The sequence below is a fragment of the Octopus bimaculoides genome, chromosome 20 (assembly GCF_001194135.2).
Source record: "Octopus bimaculoides isolate UCB-OBI-ISO-001 chromosome 20, ASM119413v2, whole genome shotgun sequence".
Classification (NCBI taxonomy): Eukaryota; Metazoa; Mollusca; class Cephalopoda; order Octopoda; family Octopodidae; genus Octopus; species Octopus bimaculoides.
The window spans coordinates 5,071,735-5,086,931 of NC_069000.1; the positions used below are offsets into that span (position 1 = coordinate 5,071,735).

At 36.5% G+C, this 15,197-nt stretch overlaps 1 long non-coding RNA gene across 1 annotated transcript in view; it reads left to right on the forward strand.

The window, feature by feature from the left end:
* LOC128250328 (uncharacterized) overlaps positions 1 to 15,197 on the forward strand; it is a 389,962-nt gene that overhangs the window by 335,856 nt on the left and 38,909 nt on the right. The window contains exon 3 of the long non-coding RNA XR_008266355.1: positions 11,865 to 12,068. This is a non-coding gene — a long non-coding RNA (uncharacterized LOC128250328). The remainder of the gene's footprint in view (positions 1 to 11,864; positions 12,069 to 15,197) is intronic.

Sequence of the window (15,197 nt, forward strand, 5' to 3'; positions counted from 1 at the left end):
ATATATATAGATATATATATTCCTCGTAAAAGAGAAGCTGTTCTTTGACGAAGACAAGAACTATTACCATATTGCATGTGCCATCGAACTGTCGGAGAAGAGGTAACATACGCTGTTTGATAAATCTCTTCTCCAACAGTTCGATGTCACGTGCAATATGGTAATCGTTCTTGTCTTCGTCAAAGAACAGCTTCTTAAGCAATCAAAATGTCGTTTTACATTCTGTGTCACTCATTGCATCCTTTGTTTTGAGGTTCTCTTCATCACTTCTCCGGATGAAGTGAAACTGACCTCGTAAAATACAGCGTCGTTTGAATATTTTTTAAACATGACGTAACCTTTCCGCCCCTATGGATAAACACAGTCGATTTATCCCAAAGAGAGAGAGAGAGAGAGGTGGGAAGAGTGAGAGAGAGTGAGCAAAGTAGAGAGAAGTGGAGAAAACTTCTACTTCAAACATTCAACATCATTGATATAAGAATCGTACAATAATACAACGTCTCTTTCTTCCGTAAATGTATGGTTTTTGTTTACTACCCATCAAACTATATTGGCATTTGAAAGGTATTGGTTTGTCTCACAAAATAGTGTATTCACAGCTTTTGCGAATGTAAGAAGTGATGTATTTCAAGTATGTTTTTACCAGCAATATACACTTTAAGTAACTATAGAAGGGATTTTCAACAAGCTTCTCCGACTACCTTTCATTCAGTAATAAATATAACTCGATTGCATTTGATATAAAAAAAGAACTCCTCTCACAGAGGATACCATTCTCCATGCATGTATCTTATCTTTAATATTTAATCGTATTAGTACTGAAGCATTGTATCATGTGTTTAAGCTAAACATAAATGTCTTCTTTGTTATATTAGAATACTCACATGCACTACATGACAGTCTCGAACTCCACTATCCCTACAGACAAGCTTCAAAATATTTACTTTGAAATACTTTTGCCGTTTCTTCTCTTCAACCTCGCACGCGGCTAGTTCTTTGAATCTACTTCAGGCAACTGAATTTCGAACATTATAGATTGATGATTACATGTTTTTCTCTATATAAGTTTGCTTTTTATCCTTCCAAGACTTGGCTAAGCTATACATTCACATTTTACCTCCTATCAATTTTTGGAAAAAATATTTTTTGAAAGCGTCCATTTTGTTTCCCCCATATGCCTATTATACTTTGAAATTCTTCTCCAATCCTTTTCGTCTACTCTTTGTCTACACACATGTCTTTTTATATTCATATAGTTGAACGTATTCCATTCACGTTTATATATCTATAAGCATATTATCTATATATTGTCTTTTATTTACACATTCTCACTAATTTTTTCCTTCTATTTCAATCTTCTTTCTGCGGTTTCCTTTCTTTTCTCTAACTAACAATAATATTTCTTGTTCCATTACTTTTTGAATATTATTAACCCATTACTCTTTAATTCTCCCCATCTCTCTCTCTGTCTCTCTCTCTCTCTCTCTCTCTCTCTCTCTCTCTCTGACGCCGACTATTTGTTCGTCTGTCTATCTATTTATCCGTCTGTCTACTTATTTGTTACTGTATTTACCATTATATATATATATATATATATATATATATATATATATATATATATATATATACATTTGTATATATTTGTGTATATCAGCATGACTTCGGTATGCCTATAAGCTGCATCCAGTAACAGGGCCCTGGCACCACAGTTCGAGGGTTTCGAAGACTGCAAAACCGTCAACGCTTCTAATCCGGAAGATTAGAGGCTGTTAGGGTCCAAGCTATACGTTGACGTGCATGAACCAATGGAAATAAAGGACCTCTAGTTTCCTTTAAAATTTCCCGCTAGGGAAAGGCAAACACGTACAAAAACGCATGAATTGCAGTTGGTTTATGGTTGTCTCAACATCTTTTGTGCAACCGATTTTATACCCAACATTTCCGAAAAGTGTGTTTTGTACTCTGCAACTCTTTATCAACTCAAAACAAATATTTGCGCACAAGAAGTTGGAGTCTTTGAACGTCTGCAGATACATACTGAGTTTAGGAATTGATCTCATTCGGTCGCGGGTTAAATATTACCATACACCAACACACACACACACACACAAACACACATGTGTGTTGTGACAGAGAAGCAATACTAAGATCATATTACTCGACGGAAGTTGTGTTGCTGATGTAATTTCATACGTAATCTCTGCTCTCCTGGGCGGAGTTTATTTCACGGTAAGTTTCCACTCGAAATGGATGACTTCGGCAGAATTTTCTTGTTCTTTCATTCTTAATTTCACTGATTTGACTTCGTCCCAATGCCATTGTTCTGCCTTGAATCTATTTAATCGAACGTATCGATCTAGGAACTAATTCTCATTAGGGTTTGACACCTATTTTATCGATTTGTATTACACTTATTTTTTCTCTTACGTTGCAGCGTCAGCAAAAGTATCTGCGCCGTTTAATAACGGTGTGTAGGTTCTGAGTTCAAATGTTGTCGAAGTCCACTTTGGTCTTAAACAGCCTATATTCCCATGAACATTCTGCATGGAAATGGATTTATAAGATAAAAAAAGGATATACTAAATTCTAAGGCTCTACGTGACCCCTTGATTTACTTGTAGTAGAAGCCAATTCCGTTTCAAAGCCTACAGTTTGCTGTCTGAGTCGCCTTAAGATATTGGTTTCAAATGTTGGTACAAGTTCAGGAATTTCATGGGGAGGTTTTAAGTCCATCACAGTTCTCAAGTAGTACTTATTTTTCGGATGCTGAAAGGATGAAGAGCAAATTCGACCCCGAAGGATGAAAGGCAAAGTAGACACCGGCGACATTTGAACTCGGAGCGTAAATACGAACGAAATACCGTTAACCATTTCGCCCGGCGTGCTAGTGATTCTGTTTGTTCGCCGCCTTTCTGTCTTAGAATATTGAGAATACATTTGGTAAGTGCTCCAGGACGCAGTTTGCCACAAAAAGCGATTGGATTATATGTATAATTATAATGGTTTCAAATTTTGGCACGAGGCCAGCAATTTCGTGGGCAGGTATAAAACAATTACAGTGACCTCAGTGCTCTACTGGTAGTTATTTCATCAACCCCGAAAGGATAAAAGACAAAGGTGACCTCGGCGGAATTTTGAATTCAGAACCTAAAGATAACGAAATGCCGCTTAGCATTTTCTCCAGCGTGCTAAAGCTTCTACTAGCTCACCGCCTTTATGCATACTTATTATAAAAGACATGCCAGCCGTGACCATCCTCTTTCCAGGTTATCGAAAGTATTGTGTTCTACGACAGCGAGATGTAATTTAAATCTGCAGAGAGACAGACAGATAGACAGACAGACAGACAGGCAGGCAGATAGAAAGAGAGATACATAGATAGATAGATAGATAGATAGATAGTTGAAGACACAGCCAAAGGCGGACTGTTACATTTCATTCTTACTCACATAGAGACAAACACAGGAAACACACGGTCTATAGGCACACATATTTCAGACTCAAAGACAGATTCACATTTACTACACACACACACACACACACACACACACACACACACACACACACACACACACACATGTATGTATGTATGTATATATATATATATATATATATATATATATATATATTATATCATATTATGTTATATTATATTATATTACATTATATTATATATTATTCAGGAACGTCGCAAAAGAATCAAAAGATAAGAGATTCGATGTTGAAGAACAAAAGATTAGAGATCAGAGAGTCGTGTGTGTCTGCGTCTGTGTATGTGAGGTGAGTGCGCGTGCGTGCGTGCGAGTGTGTGCATGTGCGCGTGCGTCTGTATGTGTGTGCGTGTGAGTGTGTGTGAGGCGGAGAATAAGATTTATCTATTCATCTTTTGAAATTGGCATATTCTACAGATAGAAAAGAAAACCGTGCGTTGCTCACAGAAGAAAGAACTTGCCGAAGTAGTGGAATCTTTAGTGTTTGATTAAACAGAGCTTCAAGAGAATTTAAGACAAACTTCCCCTTCTTGTGTCAGAAACCTAAATAGGAAATTTTAAAAGTAAAAAGAAGATGAAAACAAAAAAACAAAAATAAAAAATGGTGTGTGTTTGAGTTTAAATGAATGTTCGACAATATGTAATAGTAAAGGTGTTGCTGTTGGGTGTTGATTGCTTTTGTTGAGGTTGTTGTTGTCGTTTAGCCTTGGGCAACCTCCGATGAAACCCACCTATGATCAAAGACATTTGGTGTGTCACCATTGTTATGTTTCTCGTTTCCCTCAAAGTGATTACATCCAAAGCCAATGTATTCAATGTCTCTTACAGTTTTAAAGACGTTATGGTGGCATTTCAGCGAGAATCGAACGAGATTTGGTTGCTCAACTCACGATTATATAAGTGGTGTGAAGGCGCGTGGTTTTGTGGTTATGGTATGCGGCTCACGATCGTAAAGTCGTAATTTTGATTCCCAGGCGACGCAGCGTATTCTTGAGCGAGACACTTTATTCCGCGTTGCTCCGGTCCACTCATCTGGCAAAAATGAGTGCCGTTTGTATTTCAAAGGGCAAGCCTTGTCACATTCAGTATCACGCTGAATGTCTCTGACAACCGCGTTAAGGGTACACGCGTCTGTGGAGAGCTCAGTCACTTGCACATTTATTTCACTGGCAGGCTGTTCGTTGATCGGAACAATTGTAACCCTAGCCGTCGTAACCGACGGAGGGCTAATGACTTTTTTATATATATGTATATACATGTACATTCAGAATGAATATTCATTTATTCAATCAGCGGAATTAATTATTCGTTAAATTAGCCCATAATAGGCTGAATATTCCGTAGATACTATACCTTAAAATAATATTCAGGGACGATTGGCCTCAGAGAACGTGGACGTCGGGGACCTTAAATCACAGATTCAGTGTATTAGACAGACTTCGATACTATTTCCATTGACCTAATTTCACCTGTGAGGGATGGGTACGCTCGAGTACTCGTGGTTATCATGTCAGACCGTTATTCACAATAAACAACCCTTGTGTATCTATCTGTCTATCTACCTATCTATCTATCTCTCTATCTCTGTGATGTATCTTTAATTTTGTTCGTACCCTTTTGGTAGATGAAACCCCCCCACCAACTTTTGGGTGTTGCTTTTTGTCTTTCGCTGTTTTCCTCAGTGGCCGATGGAAATGAAAATTATCGGTCTATTTTCCACCACCACTACCAATACCATAACCATCATCATATTCGTCATCACCACCACCACCACCACAACAACAACAACTACTACTACTACTACTACTACTACTACTACTACTACTACTACTACTACTACTACTACTACCACTACTTCTACTACTATCATTATTTTATTAATATCATTATTGTTATACCCGAATTTTCTCAAACATTGCATCTAATAACGCTGCAGCAAGTTGTGTTGAGAGACGAAATTCATTCCACCTGTTTGCAGTTGGACGAGTCTTAATTAGTTTACTTAATCTGAGAGAATCTCACCGATGGCGATGTGAACGGGCAAACATTGTTATAATAACATTTATCTTCACAGATCTCAGATAACAACGGTAGCAAAAACAACAATAGGAAACAATGGACAGCAACGAAACCGACTACGACTACAGCAACAACAACAATATTAAAAATAATAGCAATACTAATAATAATAATAGTAACAATAATAATAATAATAATAATAATAATAATAATAATAATAATAATAATAATAATAATAATAATAATAATAATAATAATAATAATAGTAATAATAATAACAGTAGAAACAATGCCAACAACGGCAACAAAATTAACAACTGCAAAATAATAGTAATAGTAATTAGTAATTAAAGCAATAATAATAACAGTAATAACAATAACAATAATAATAATAATAATAATAATAATAATAATAATAATAACAATAATAATAATAATAATAATAATAATAATAATAATAATAATAATAATAACAGTAATAACAATAATAATAATAATAATAATAATAATAATAATAATAACAATAATAATAATAATAATAATAATAATAATAATAATAATAATAATAATAACAATAATAATAATAATATTAACAAGAACAACAAGTACAAGTACAGGAGTTATTGTAATGGCAACAAAAAGCACGACTGCGGCAATGGAATGAACAGTGGCATCAGCAGCCAGAGGAGTAGTGGTGGCAGTGGTAATGGATAAGTGCAACAACGGCAGCAATTTCAACAACAAGAATAGCAGGAGAAAGAGATGTGACAGGAAAAGAGACGAGAGGAACCAAAGAGCAGTGGGAATGGCAGCCTCAAAAAACCCGGCTGCTTACCACCGCTAACACGCTAGAGTGCTAAAGGGCTAATGTGACTGTACCAAGGACTTCTTATACTTCCTTCTCCTCCTCCTCTTGCTCCTCTTCTTTCTCATAATCATCATTATATATATATATATATATATATATATATAAAGACGATAAGACCGTTATTTAACTCACACACACACTCACACACATACATATATATATATATATATTTATATATATATGTGTGTATATATCCGTACGCTTATGTATATAGTTTTCGCTGTGGATATTTTATGGTGCCTTTATGTATATGTAGGAGGATATGCATTTATTCCCAAGGAAGTGTCGAACAGAAATTGGGGCGTCAAGGAGAAATAACGCATGGTTTTCAGTTCCGTCACATTCATTACCCTTTACGCCATGTTCGCCTCGCACCCTTTTCTTCTTCTTTCATGAAATTGATCAACTGAACACGGCACAAACCCGAGGGTGATTGAAATAGTATAATTAGGCTATCGATTTAAAGAACCATTGATGCCTAAGCTCCAGTATGGTCGTAGTCCAATGATTGGAACTAGCAACAATATTAATCCAAAATAAATGAATAAAATAGAATAAAAAGTATTATAACAGCGACCAGAATAACATAAACCAAAGCAACAGTCTCAACTACAGCAAGAACAGCAATAACGACCACTAAATACTACAACAGCAACAACTATAATAACAAAAACATCAGCTACAACCAATTGTCACGCACACATCTTTAGTCAGATAAATTAGAATGCAATTTCTGTCGGTGTTGTTGGAGAAAATGATGATGATGATGGCTGTGGTGGTGGTGCTGGTGGCGGTGATGGTGAAAATTGATTATTTTTCTGTCAAAGAAGTTTACGCATTTAAATTTAACTGCGTTCGTTTGAAACCTTCAAAAAAAAAAAAAAGAGAAAAGAATAGAAAAGAAAGGAGAGAAAGAATCGATGCAATTTGTGTCATGGCGTGTTTCAAGTTAGAGTAGATCATTATCTTTATCATTATCTCTAGCCGTGTCTATCATGATCATCCAATGCTCCACCACACCGCCTTCTACCGTTGGCGTACAGGAGGCAGCGTATAGTCTTTCGCTTGTCTGGTGGCTATGTCGAAGCAAGTTGTGTGTTGGATGCGGTTGTAAGCTTTGAAGATTCAACGAGTTTTCTTTCTAAAGACAATCCCTTTTGAAATCGAAAGGGAGATGCTGCCTTCCAGTTAAAATTTCTGAATGATAAATGACAGAGGCATCAATTGGCGTGGTTATATGATCCATCAAACACGAACTATGCCGGCGTAGATTAGCGTCAGAGGCCGGGAGGTTGCTGCTGGCATGACAGAGTTTTCAGAGGATAAATGCAATGTATTTTGAATATCCGTATCTAGTATCCTCCCCCGTCAATTTGTGCATCCTTCTGTGCTATATATTTTTTCTTGACTGTTATTTTTTCTCTGATATCTATATTTAATTATATACATATATATTTAATCTCCGTTGTTATTTTTAATTATATACTTTCCTGTTTGTTTAACTCACCTGTTTTTTACTGCCTGCAGAACTTACAGATTCCTGTTAGTTGCCTTTCTTTTTTTTCTTTGTATCTTCTCTTCGACATCATGGCTCCTCAGTCCGAAATTATTGTATGGTATTGACTATACTCTATCCTCAAACGTTACTAGCTTGGTGTCTAAACCAAAGCTCATTATCATCATTATTACCACGCGAGTTTCTAATGCTCTACTCGGCGCATTTCTATGCTCCTGAAGTGTGCGGAGTACTGTGTTCTTTTATATCTGGGCTGAGTGGTGGAGTATAGACTCTTCCTGTTATCATGTAATATCATTATTCTTTTTTCTTTCTACCATGAATGTTTAACTTCTTTGCTTCTTGTGTTATAATAGTATTTGCTCAGCTGTGTATTGTTTGCATGTAATACGAGTTGTTACTTTATTGGGAATTAATTTTGAAGAGCGTTTCTTGCATGAATTGTGTCCCTTTATTTGATTTCCTGCTTGATTGCGTATGATATGTTTTGTTTGTGAATTTCTTGTATTTCATTTGTGCTACTGAATCGGTAATGTCTCACGAAGAATACAGACTCATCTTAGTGTATTTTTTGTCCTGATATGGCCTCTGTGAATTTGTTGATATATCTGTTGATGTAATATTAATGATACCACTTTTCCCTTCAGAATCCTACATAAATATTCAATTTCAAGAACCGTTTATTGAGATAGTTCTTTCCATTTTTCAGGGTAATATTTTGGTGAGCTGGATGTTCCCATTTATTAGTGTGCATGCGTTTCTTTTGTTAGGCCGTGATTTTTATGTCCAGATAGTTTTCATTTCCCTCGCATCCCAGATGATTACGGCTATGATCAGGGTGTGGTACATGTTTTATCACCTTCATGTGTGTTTCAACGGTGAAGAATCGGTATACTTCCAAGTAAACATCACTGTCAACTCGATCAAATCTGTTTAAGTATTCAGATTTGAAAAAGGACTTGACATGCAGAAATGATGTAAGCCGTTGCTTTATGCGGGTGGCACATCCTGCATGTACGGGTGTCTTTTCAAAATTTTGTTGCAATCGGGCATTGGTATTGTTCAACCAGAATCAATCCTTCCCGACCTATTTTTGGATCAGAGCTTTAAGTATATTCTTGGCTTTGGCTATATTATTGGCGACGAAATTTATTTGTTTTCTGTCTCTCCGTGTCTTCAACCATCTCAGGTTGTGTTGTTATCTCCTCTGCTTTCTACTTTAACTCTTCCTTGTGCATAAAGTGATAGTGTGCTGTCAACTTAATGAAAGGGAAGAAATGTCATAAATCCAACAGGAGACAGTGTTTCTCATGGCTAAATAACAGTAGCATTGTTCCCTTTCACGGGACTGCCACATTAAATTGACAACATACTATCACTTTACTGTGCTTCTACTGCATAAATCTCTCTGAGAGATTTACAAATGTATTATTTCTCTTCCTTGTGCATTATTACATTCCCCAGCCTTTCATGCTTTGTTTTAAAGTCGTTCTCTAGTCGTACTCTTGTTATTTTATAATAGTTTTCTATTTTCATCAGATTACCTACACCTTGGGTCGACGGTAGGTATATTCGGTTTATAAATGCTACTCCTTTCGCCTCCAGTCTAATATATTTAAGCAGCAATTATAAATGGCATGGTTAGTGTATTTCTATCTATTATCTACGAGAGCGCATGGGCTAAGTGCTAGGGCATTGCACATACGAACGGGAAATAGTGGTCTTAATTCTTGGGGAGGAAAAATCATACAGTAGGTATTCACATTGGCAATAGAGTGAACTGACAAACAGGTGAAATGAGAGTATACCTGCAATTAATTATCTAAGGTAAAAAAAAAAAAACCATCAAAAGTTTTTACATTTTAAAAAGATCATGCGAAAGAAAGCGATGACGTCATTGGATCAGTGGATCAAATAAGTTATAATAATCAATAGAAAGACATGGCAGTCATCAGCATATGGGCAGCCTGATCGCTCCCAACGATCAGCAACAGACCAAATAACAACAACAAAAATAATAGTTTTTTTTTTTAATAAGCGCAGGACCATACATTTAGTTTGAGAAGCAGAACAATCGATGAAATTAATTCGCATCTTTGGTTGGTGTTTTTATTTTATCGATCAAGGAAGGATAAAAAGGAAATTTGATCCCAGTGGTATTTGAACCCAGAACGTAAAGAACCGGAACAATTCCGACAAAGCGCTTTGTTGCTGATACGCTAGCGCTGTTGCCAATCTGAAACAATACACCTGAAATCAATAATCTTTGTTCTTTAGTCTTTACTCTTATTTTATTCCTACTTGTGTCCAAATAAATTTCAACAATCTGCAAAAACATTTTTGGCAAACGTACCAAAATATTTCGTTTGTGAGAAATTATAGCAAAAGTCGATATTTGGATATTGTTTTGGCAAGGTGATAGCTAATTCCAGAAGATATATGGCAATGGTATCTGCTGGAAACTATTTGTGATGAATATTAATCAGTCAAGCATGAATGCAACTGTGTTTGTAGAATCTTAGGTTATTCTGAGAATATTCGTTTATTTTCGATTCCTTGCTAAAATTTAAACAGAAGAATGATGGGATGACAAAAGTAATTTAGAATATAAACACACACACAAACATACATACATACATACACACACACACATACACACACACACACACACACACACACATATATATATATGTATGTATGTATGTATCTATCTATCTATCTATCTATCTATCTATCTATCTATCTATCTATCTATCTATGTATATCAGGTACATACATGATTTAATGCCAGCCACAGATGTTTTATACCTTTGATAATGCAATAGTCGGGTGAGCATGTATAACGTACCGCGTATTATCAGGCAATCACTCAGGCTTAAACATTACACAGTTACTCTCTGACAAAATGTGATAAAAACTAAAAGGAAAAATAAAGATAAAATTAAAAACGAATGAGAAAAAGGAGCATAGAAGGATAATATATAAGAACTCGGTACGTTTGACCCGTTTGAATAGCTAATTTGACAGGGAAAGATGAAAGTTTATGAAATTGCATGTTCAATTCGGTGATGGCAGTGTTTTCCAGTTCGATAAGAGAAACCTACCTATATGTTTATATTTAATGAAAATTTCGGTATCTAGATTTCAGTAGATCTTAACGTTCAAAGAGCAAGCCATTTTAAGCGTCGTACATTTTATGATAGGGGTTTAAGCTATCGACTCTTTTAAACCACCGTTAGTGTGAATGTTATTATAGTGGGGAAGCTACTTTATCGAATATTACCTTAAAGGGTGAGCGATTAGATATCCTTTTGCTGATATTGGCTACATGATATTTTAGAAAATATAAGGGGTAGAGTGTGATATGACTGTTTATGTGTGTAAGTGAGTTCTTTGTGAGGTTTATGATAGATTTCGGAAGAGCACAAGTTTAGGTCAAGAGAAGAATCTGCGGAATCGACATTAGAGAGATTAATGGTCACCGTGTTGTACTAGGCTTATTTACTCATGGTAGATATGAGATTTTTCCTAAATTAATCAAGTGTATGTCCATCGTAGATAAGAGATAAGCCAAATCCACCGTCATGACATTAACCAATGTCATTGGAGTGGAACTTAGGTTTTATTATATTTACTATAAAGAGAACTACTGGGTCACAAATATCGTCAGTGTCAAGCGACCCTTTCGACACATGAGATAAGTCATCTGGTTCGCTGGAGCCGTACCAGAATAGAAGCTTTTCTAGCATGCGTGATAACATCAATTTCTGTATGGACAAGGTAGACTTTTCATGGAGAACTCAGTTGGCTTATCGAGTAAGGATCTTTGTATCGGAGGATAAAAATCTATTATATTCAATTGTTCTATACTTATTTTAAATATTGTTAAAACATTCTGCAATAATGCTGATATATGTTCATTACAGCAGTTTACATGTCTTCCTTATTCTTTTATTCTTTTCTAATCTAGGAACAAGACACGAAATTTTTGGGGAGGGTGCCAGTCGATTAGATCGACTCCAGTACGCAACTGGTACTTTATTCATCGACCCCGAAATGATGAAAGGGAAAGTCGACCTCGGCGGGATTTGAAATCAGTACGTAAAAACAGACGAAATGCTGCTAAGAATTTCGCCCGGTGTGCTAACGTTTCTACCAGCTCACAGTGTTACAGGTGGGTTTTATCATTAAAATTAAGTTTGTGAAGTAGTGTAGAATATTTGTGAATAATTTCCCTTTATGTATAGCAGAAAATTGATTGAAAGTAGCTCGATAGTTGACTGCAGTTATGGTTTTATACGTCCGTCAATTCTTTTGTGTAACTTCCGTGTCCATAAAAGAATTAAAGATAATCAATACACCTTTCAATAGATTGATTTATTGATCAGAGATTGTTCCAAGATGATACCCGAAATTGCAATATGTCACCACTACAAACCGTGAAAATCGAGAGATCATTCGGCTTTTGGAGCTTTAAATCATAACGCAACCAGAAACTTTGTATTTGTCAATAAAATTGCACGGCCAAAGAAACCTCTGCATGTTTCTTGAGATTATAAACCTGAAGATCGTTGGATTGCGGATTTGCTAGGCCATCACCTTCAAGTGTTTAGTTGAATAAGGGCAGTGCAGAACTTATTATTTAACTCTGGTAACCAATTCTTTCGGGTGTAGTTGTCGAACCGCTATGCTATGGGGACGTTAACAAACCGGTACCCGTTTGATGCGGGTTGGGAAGGGAACAAACAGTATCTCAAAAAGATAAATAAAGACATACCTATGCACAGGCACACAGACACACACACACACGTACACACACACACGCATACGCGCAGGCACACACACGTACACACACACACGCATACGCGCAGGTACACACACGTACACACACACGCGTGTAGACACATACAGACATATACATATACGCACACGCCCAGACATGCGCACACACACGTACACACACACACGAGCGCAGATACACGCACACACGAAGAATAAAAGAATAAAAAGAAGATAAAGACTAAAGAAGAAGAAGAAGAAGAAGAAGAAGAAGAAGAAGAAGAAGAAGAAGAAGAAAAAGAAGAAGAAGAAGAAGAAGAAGAAGAAGAAGAAGAAGAAGAAGAAGAAGAAGAAGAAGAAGAAGAAGTAGAATAAGAAGAAGAAGAAAAAGAAAGGGGAGAAGGAGAAGAAGAAGAAGAAGAAGAAAGGGAAGAAGAAGAAGAAGAAGAAGAAGAAGAAGAAAAAGAAAGGGGAGAAGGAGAAGAAGAAGAAGAAGAAGAAGAAGAAGAAGAACAAGAAGAAGAAGAAGAAGAAGAAGAAGAAGAAGAAGGAAAGTGAATAGAAAACGCAGAAGACGCTCAAGAAAAAATGACGCCATGGAAATGGTAAACAAACTGAAAGAAATGAAAGAGGAGGAGGAGCAATAGTTGCAGGTGTTTTCTTAAAACGTTCTCCTTATCTTGAAACTTTTGATGCTTAGCTTCGGGTCAGACTTGATGAAGCACGTGATATATATATATATATATATATCTCGATATATATATATACGTGTGTGTGTGGGTGCGTGTACGTATATATGTATGTATACCTACATATATATATATAAATATATATATATATATATATATACATACACACTCACTCTCACACACACACACATATATATATATACACATGCACATATATAATAGATCCTTCCTGTTTTGACAGTATAGTGTGACTTAAACCTGAGCTGCCTGCTATTTCTAGCAAGTTAAACGACGTTTAAACAATTTCCTTCGACTGGCTTGTTAACATCTAGCTTTATGATTCGGTAGCGAGTAACTACATCTCAAAAAGATAAATAAAGACATACCTATGCACAGGCACACAGACACACACACACACGTACACACACACACGCATACGCGCAGGCACACTCCTTAAAAGCTCATTAAATCAGCGATCTCCCCCAGGAGCTGACTTTAATCTCTATATTGAAACAAGTATATAGATATATAACTCATATATTAGCATATAAATGTTGTAGTTGTTATTGTTTTTGTCTCCACTTTTAAGATTTTATTTCAGCTTTCCAATCAGTCAAGCAATACAAGGTATTAATGACAAAATCAAATAAAAACGTGCCTTTGATCTCGGCAATCACAGGTCTTTTGGAATTTACTTTCCTAGCGAGGTGGATAAGGAAAAGAATATATGTATATATATAAAAAACAAGCAATCGACAAAAAGGCAGTAAAATGAAGTTACAAAAATTTCGTTTTAAATTTCAAACAGAACAAGCTCTAATTATTGAGCATTTATTTTATATCAGAACTCGCCCGTGACAGGGGAGCAAATGTGTGTGCGAATGTCGGTCACGCGTCAACACCCAATAATATTAGTCGTAGCCTACGGTATCAATACAGGTCCTTGTCAAAAGAGAGAGAAAGAGAGATACTTTCCTGAAAGAGAATTTAGTCATCCTTGTTCCTATATTCGCTTTACCGTAACATATTTCTTTGCACCAGTGTTCTCTTTCTCCTCTCTTGTTTACACCAAACAGTTATTAATACTTCCATAACCCCAGCACATTTAAACATGCCTTCCCTATGCCTGCACTTAAACCCTTAATTTCTTACATTCAAAACATACGTTTAGTGATTAAGTACACACATACATACAAGCACATACACTCATTCAAAGGCGCACACATAATATGCCTCACGTCAGTAACCCCATGATGCTGTACTTTAATTATAGCACACATCTACATGTGAAGGCACGTCGCCTAGTGGTTACGCTGTTGAACTCATGAATGGGCAGCGCGTTGTGTTCTTGAGCAAAACACTTCATTTCAGGTTGCCCCAGTCGCCTTTTCAATCTGAGCGGGTATGCTGGCCTACTGCATGGCTAGCGGCTGGATTCAATTGAAGGCTTAAACAATGCAAAGCAGATTGTGGCCAGCGATGTGTAAGAAAATCTTAATGTGTTGTCGGTCTTATGGTGTGGTGATCACGTCGCATATGCCACAGCCTCGTGCACGTAAGCACAGTACACGACCGAAGGTTCGACGGAAAGTGACAAGGATTCGTCTATAACTCGGTACAAATGTAATATCATAATGGAATCCGCGCATGGTCACAGGTGATGCGTTGACACACACACACACACACACACACACACACACATACACACACACACACACACACACACACACACACACATGTATGTATCATGCTTGACCGCTATCACCCCAAACTTTTTTTTTACTCCCTCTCTCTGTGTTTATTTCCTCGTGTTCCTTTCTGTTGAAGAGCGTAGG